Below are 7,820 nucleotides of genomic sequence, written 5' to 3'. Positions count from 1 at the left end.
TCTTGCTGCTAGCTTGCCGCTTTTTAAATGGTAGTCTACAGCCAAACTGTAGGCAAATAAACAGGTGAAATCTTAATCTGGGGAAAAAAGAAAGTAGGAAACGGAGAGCAAAACAAGCCAAAAAACGTACTATGCTAATACTAAAAATCAGGGTGTGTGTACTTCTCCAATACTATATTCAATGCTGTTTTTCAAAAAACAGAAAACCAGAGCATGGCAAAGGACCAGGCTGACATTGTCCGTAACTTTGATTTGGGGATGTTTGATGGCTTGTAAGAGTTATGCATTCAATGAAGTGATCAGGCAGCGAGTTCCAACAAACTTATTTCATTACGCTCTGCAATCTAGTAATGGATTTCATTGCTGTGGGACTTTTTCAGGGTCATAAGCTTAAAAGGATTAGACTTATATGCAGAAGGTGATAGTTATTCAAATATGTTAGCTTAACTGCATTCTCCACTCAGAAATATCCTAAATGACTGACTACCTGTCACTATAAAATATCGAGAGAGATTAACAGCCTAGGAGCGCTTTATTCTTACGTACTTTTCTGTTGTTTCCTATTTGCTACTGGTCTCTTGTCAGAAAGAATAAAACAAAACTGACCCTTGTTCTGACCTAACACAGTACTTTTTCAGGAGTTCCAGTAGCTGAAGCACATTAATATATCTTTCTACTCTGCAGCTTTGGCCTCACTACTTTACCCATAGGATTCGCTTTTGTCAGCATGAAGCAGTAGCTCAGTCCAGGCTATTGTAACTGACCCGGTGTCGTTCCTCCATGCTCTTTTGTTCCAGGCATAAAGTCACTTGAAGAGTCAGGTGCAATCGGAAAAGTAAGATAAAAATGAGCCTGCTTCTGTGCAGAACTGGTATCTAGAATTCCTTACCTTAAATCATCTTTCTTAAACAGTTTTCTTAACTCCATTTGAACCTTTATTGATTAGCAGTACTTACAGTTTTGGGCTTGGAGTTGGAGTGTAGAAGAAAGCTTCTAGTGCCTAAAACAGGACCTAGAGGGACTATGGAGGAGTGGGATTTTTTTCTTTGGTCTCCCAAATTATTTTAAGTTTTATACTTTTTTGACAAGATGATGAAGCATGTCTACGTGAGAAATTCAGAATGCTAATATTCGATAACCATTAAGTTAGATAGCATGAGTACCAGTTCTGCTTGCTTAAGTCCAAAAATTGTTTTCTGGAGCAACACCTGATGCAGCTGCCTCATTCTGGAAAAAGGCCAACATTTGTCGTCTTAGTCCCTTTTTGAGCTTTGAACACCACAGCACTTGCTCCTGTTCATACCGAAGCCCTCATACCCTGAGCAGTGTGGCTTCAGGTTTCCAGCTGAGCCTGATCAGAGTTGAGAAGCTAGGCAGAGCATTAACTAGGCTCCTAACTTAGGTCAGGCCAATAGAATACAAATAGTTTTCAAAACCTGAGCGATAGAGTGGTTCTTTGGTCATAGTTTGGTATCTTAAAGCAGCATCTCAGGAAGCAGAAAACAGTTGCATGGCTCTGGGCCAGACAGATGAGGCTATGTAGGCATATTATTAAGTGAAGAATAAAAACTGCCTCTAAGCGCACCTTCCTGTCACTGTTAGAGAAAACAGGGTTTTGTGGGTGAGTTGGTTTTTTTCTTTTCCTTTTTTAAGTACTTTGAGGACATAGCTTAGGCTAGTGAGCTGAGTGCTGGTTTTAGAGTACATGTAATATGGCTATAATTATAAAGAGAATGACAAAAAGTGGCAGACTTTTTTTTTAATAATGTCAAAAACTCTGGTCTTTCTGCAAACACCCACTTATTGCATTTTATCTTTCATATTTTTGAAACAGCTTGAAAATTGTTGAAATAATGCTTTCTGGGTCATGGGACCTCTTCTTGTCTATCGAATGGGCTAACAGCCTAGTGTCTCAAAAGCCACTGGAAGATGACTTTTATCTGTCCTTGGTGAAGAAGGGGCTATGGAAGGGGGATAAGGATGATTAGCTTAACTGATTATAAATGGCACTGCTCAGTTTGTGCGTATGCAGCACTTGTTAAACCATTGCAGCTATGAGGCACTGGAGTAATGTAGTCCATGTTCAGCAGGCTCCCACTATGTGCTTGGCATATTCAGGTTACTACTCTCAGCAGAGCAATAGATGGGACTGTAAATATAAAGAACTATGTCTAGCTAAATAGGTGATGTCTGGAACAAGTTGTAAACAGTTTATCTTTGGCTTCTGGGTCACCGTGTTCTCTAGGATAGCCTTTTGTTAATCTGCAGGGATGACTTACTGTAGCACGGGGAAGGTGAGCTGTGCATGCTCTTTTGGCTTTAGTCTTCTCATGCACAAAATATTGAACTGCTTAGAAAAGCTAGATGTAAAGCTTACGTGCTATTTAAAAACAGGTTTTATTAAGTGCTTCTATGAAAAATTAGAAGTACTGGTATAGAGACTTCTTAGATTCCAGTTTCTATTTGGCATTTGCAGTGTCAATATGATAATATTGAAATCCCAGTTCCACCATTGCTCTTCTATAAAAATATTGCAGATACACTCTTCCAGATGTGTTATCTTAAAATAATTTGTATTAGAAAGCAGATTGCCTTTTTATTTTGCGTAGATTGCAAAACTGTTTTTAGGTGTTTTTCTTAAAATGTTCTTCACTAAAGCTTCGTTTATCTTGCAGATCATAACAGGGTGAGAATTTTTTTATTTATTTTTTTTTTGTAGCTGTTGAAGCCAATATTAAAAAATTCTACATTGTTCCTCCTTTAGAGAAAAAGGTGTAAACTGAAGGGTTTAGTTGCTGTCAGGGTAGATGACCTTGTTTCTTGTATCTACCTTGGTGCCTACAAAAAGCAGCCTAGAAGGGATAAGCTGAGGAGATTCTGTATGTAGAAGAAAGGAGTATTTCTGAAGCTGAAGTGTTGCGCAGGTTTGTGAAATAACATTTTTTCAGTGCCAGGGTAACCTTGACCCTGCTGTGCATTCAGACAGATGAGATGTGTGCTTATATATGTATTTAACAAATGCAATAGGTAATCCAGCAAATAGAGAGTTACAGAAATTATGGTAGTAAAATGTGATAAAAATGTGTGCGAAACACCTAACCAACCCAATGAGGCAACGTAGGTCACATTGGCTTGAAGAAGTACCACAGCTACTATTACGAGGACTTTCCTGTCTGATTAAAAGGATTCTCCAGACAATCAGATGCAACTCTGAGATGACGAGTCCATCAAAGGCAACAGCCACAAGCCTCTTTTTAAGAGGAGCCGATCCATGAAAATTCAATTTTATCAATATGCAGCTAAAGAACATTAGAAGACATCTAAATTTAGATACTGCATCAAGCTTGGTGCAGTACAGCACAGCTGTCACTTGGCTGCCAAAGTGAAGATGCATTATTGTAGCTGTGGGTGTGATGGCTGAGGGCATATACACATTCTGCCCAGTGAACAGGGGAAGGAAGGACCCAAAATACAACCAAAATGGATCTGAAGGACTGTGTGGGTATGCTGTGAATTTCCAGAGAACTGAATGTTGGTTATAGAGTGAATGGACTAGAACCGAGTGTATTATTTTGTGCTTAATTGAGGAATTAGTGTGTTACATCTGAAAATTGTGAACCTTTCTGGAGGTACAAATCTGTAGTGATGTGCAAATGCTCAGGGAAGGGAGAGGAACTAAAGGATGATGCAGTTCTACAAAGGACCACACTTGGGATGCCCTTGATGTGTGAATTTGATTAGATGGCAAAGAGCCATCTGCCCACGAAGCCTGGAGCCATGAGGGTGCATAAAAAATGAAATGACTTAGTAGCATATGGCAGTTCGGAAAGATGAGAACATGCAGTACGTGGATGCGATGGCTTTGAGTTCATGAACCATGTATCTGGAATGAGTGATTATAGTCCTTGAAATTATGTTCTTTCGAAGAAAGTTTTTGGAAGTACAACAGCTCGATTTATTTTCATCTGCTGCAGCATAGCGTTTCTGAGAAGTGTTTTTACTGTGGGAGGCTTTCACAGGAAAAGCTTAAATGAGGAAACTCAGTTAATTAAAATCTGGAGCACGGTTCTGCAGCAAGGGTGGGTTCTCTGCGAGTCCCATGCCTGCAGCATCCCAGCGAGTGCAGGGCCCCAGGGCATTATTCATGTTCATCTTTAATTTAGCTGAAGGTGCTGGAGAATGTCCAGAATCCTGTCCATGTGCTGCACAATTTAGGTCAAGCCCACTACAGAGTGCGTGAGTTCAGGACAAAGTAGCCCTGGCAAAACTTTTTAACCTTTTTTTCACCCTTCTGTTCATTGTGCTAGCTTGGCATTTTTAACTCCATTGCACCCACATTGGATGCTCGCTAAATTTTTAAAAAGTGCAAGCTACAATATGTTATTGCTACTCCTTCCAACATAATGCTGGCAAATATGGTGTGGTGGTTTGGCTTGGGATTTTGTATGAGTACAACCATTACTTAAACCTTTGACAGCAGACTGGTCGGGAAGGCACTGAGCTCCCCTGTGTGAGTGCAGTAGGAGCACTGCACGCAGATGACTGCTCCTCCAAGGAAGGGGCAATCAGTAATTATTAAGCAACAACAGTGATTCTGGGGGCTGGGGGGCAGGCAGGGCAGAGAAATGAATAGGCCAAACATCCATCTCCAATGAGTGTCAATCAATTATGCCAAATATTTTCAGCTGCCTTTCTGCAGATTCCACTCTCAGCAGTACTTTAGATCAGGATTTATGATGGTTAAATGTATGTGGCAGTCAAGGTGTAAATACTAGGTGTAAATATTAACTGCAGAGATTTGATTTCAGTTGCGTGGCTGTTCCAGAAGTACAACAAAAGCACCACATGGATTATATTAATGCAAATGGGACTGGCTACATTTTCGCACTTTCTTCATGCTTTAACTGGCTTTTGCTGGGAAGCAATGACACCTGTCTGTTAGTAGCAATGTTTTTTACATAGATGTTACATTTAAAAAGATTCTGACAAAAAAGACTTAAATGCAGACAAGACAGTGGCTTTTTGGAAACAAAGAGGGTATGGGAGGAAAGGATAGAGAACTTCAGAAGATTAAAAAAAAAAAAGATTTGGCAGATGAGATTGGGAATATTGGTAGAAGAGAAATCAGCTTCAGAATAAGGGATAAAAGGGAGCAAAACAAGGTCAACCAAAACCCAACAGCCACAGTCGTCTTTAACATTAGTTCCCCTCTCCATTTAAAGAAGGCTTGTATAGGAAGTGAGTGATTTTATGTATCGCAGGGAAGGTTTGCTTTTCACATTCAACTCTGAACTCAGTTATATGATTTTCTCAGGTGCTGAACTTCACAGTAACATGGAAAAGGTGGATGCAAGGCTCAGGGTGTTTTTTTTTTTTTTTAATAAAGCCAATTTTTTTTTTCTTTAATAAAGCCAAGAATGACTTCCCAGTCCATCCTTCACTTCACCAATTATTTTACCAATTATTGTTCTAAGAGCTCTTCGGCCAATTAACATCTTCCAGACCTAATGATGCTCTCAAAAACCAATATCTCTTAAACTTATATCCTTGCACTCCTGCCAGTCCTTCCCCCATGGGATTTTTACTTCTCGGGACTTTCTCTGTTTTTTCCACCTGTCTGAATGACAGATTCTTATCTCTATTCGCTTGACCGTGGATATGATTTCTGCTGAGGGCTTCTTCTTCATTCATCACTTCCTGTTTGTTCTTCTGTCTGTGATGGAGGTTTCCTCCTTAGGTTTCCAACTCTCTCAAATGAACAAATTTCTGTTCTGGTTTGTTGATGTTGTTTGTTTGTTTTATATTTTTTTTCTTTTATTTTAAATATGCTGACATCCAGTCTTCAGGCTGGCTTCAGGATGTCTCATTGTAACTACACTCTACCCGCAAGATGCTTTTTTTTTTTTTTTAAAAAGAAATTGCTTTCCAGCTATGCCATTTATTTACTTATTCTGTCCAATTGATTTTCCACTTTTCTTTTCATTAACTTCATTTAATATCTAAATAAGTGCCTAGGTTTACAACTAAAGGAGATTTTATTCATTCGGGTTCTTTTCCCTTCAGTCAGCTGCTAAAAACGTGAGAGGTTCAATTATCTTCTGTCACATTTAGCCCATCTATTTTTAAATTTTTAATTAACCAGAAAAATATAAAATGTTCAAAAAAAAAATGGACACAAGTCTGGCAGCTGAGGTGAGCAACTAATAATAAAAGTTCATCCTATGTTTTGTTATAAAATTTCTTGTATTAATAATGAATAAGGAACAAGAAATCCATTCTAAAATTTGCTGCCTGGAAATCTTCCTCTGCCGTCTCTGTTTCTCTCTCTTCTTGCAATATAATTGTTTCAGTTCCTTGTCATAATATGAACAAGTTAAATTGAATTCACTAAGATGATTAAAATATATATGGTCATCATTAACTGAATTATAGCAAAAAACAAGCAATGAATCACACAGGCTAATGTTTGCTGCCATGTTTGATGACAGATGTATCGTACTTAGGCTTCTGCTGGTGAGAGAGGCCAACAAACTACATTTCAAATGTCCAGATGTATTCCTTTGCGAGAATACTCAAGTACCAGTTTTATCCTTGCCTCCAGTCCGAGTGATGAATGTTGTTCATTGATTTTTTAAAAAGATGCATTTCATGCCATAGTGTTATGATAGGCAGTATTTTTTGATGTTTCTCTCTTAAAAGGTTTATTAGCTATCCCATTATTTTCTTCTTTCTTTCTTTCTTCTGTCCCCCTCCTTTTCAAGGGTATAAGAGTTCACCATGGAAATCAGCTGATGTTTGGCAGAAAATTCTCATTTTAGAATCAGAGCTTTATTTCTAAAATAGAAAACAACACGGTGGGGAATTTCAGTATCATTTAATATATTTTACTTTGTTTAGAAATAAACATTAACTGATTGTCCCTTTTAACAAGAATAAGAAAACCAGCAGATGGTTATTCCATATTTTGATTCATATTTCTGGAGTTCCTTACTCAGGCTGTTCCCAAGTGTTCATATTTCTTACTAGTACCACTGCATCTGAATACTGATTTCAGGAAACTGCATTTCAACTCAAAGAAAAGAATCACAGGAGGGAACCGAGAGACTCAGAGGAGCCTCAGTAGACTGCTATCATTTACTTGGCAGGAATGGTTTGTCAAGAAACAGGCAAGTCATATGAAGCAAACCAGCCACCTTGCTGAGGAGAAATCCCACACGACTGATCATTCATTCTTACCAGTTTCCCAGCCTATTTTTCTCATCCAGAGACTGTGGGTCAGATTTCGCTTAGTAAAAGTACTGCTGATCCTATTAATTTTCAAATAGTGTCACAACAGAATGGAAGCAGTAGGAGATGAGAACTCACAGCTCATGGAAAGTAGTCAAAAGCAAAAAAAAAAAACAGTTCCTTAAAGAAGCTGTGATAAAGGCATTATCACAAACTACCACAAAGAGGGGTAAAATAAAGAGTGAAATAAGAGCCCGACTTAACCAAACCATGAATTTGTCAACAGTGTTAAAACAGAAAAAGAAAAAAGGAACCTAGGTCAGCTTGCAAAGTGTGGTTAGCACAGAGGGACAGAGGCAAAATCAAAAGGTCAGCCAATCAAATGAGAAATAGTAATGAGTTTTGTGTGAGTGACAAGGAAGCAGGAGTATATTCATGGGAAGTTTAAAACCAGGGAGTTGCTCGGTCCATGCGGCAGAGATGTCTGACTCCTGGTGGAATCCATCTCCACTAGTAAAGTCAACTGCAGCACGAGCAACAGAGTATGGAAGCTGCATCTGGGAAAGAAGGGGTTAGGGAATACTTAGGTAGAA

Source organism: Cygnus atratus, chromosome 1, assembly GCF_013377495.2.
Source record: "Cygnus atratus isolate AKBS03 ecotype Queensland, Australia chromosome 1, CAtr_DNAZoo_HiC_assembly, whole genome shotgun sequence".
Lineage (NCBI taxonomy): Eukaryota > Metazoa > Chordata > Aves > Anseriformes > Anatidae > Cygnus > Cygnus atratus.
The sequence above is the reverse complement of the archived record's forward strand: the minus strand, read 5'-3'. Positions refer to the sequence as shown.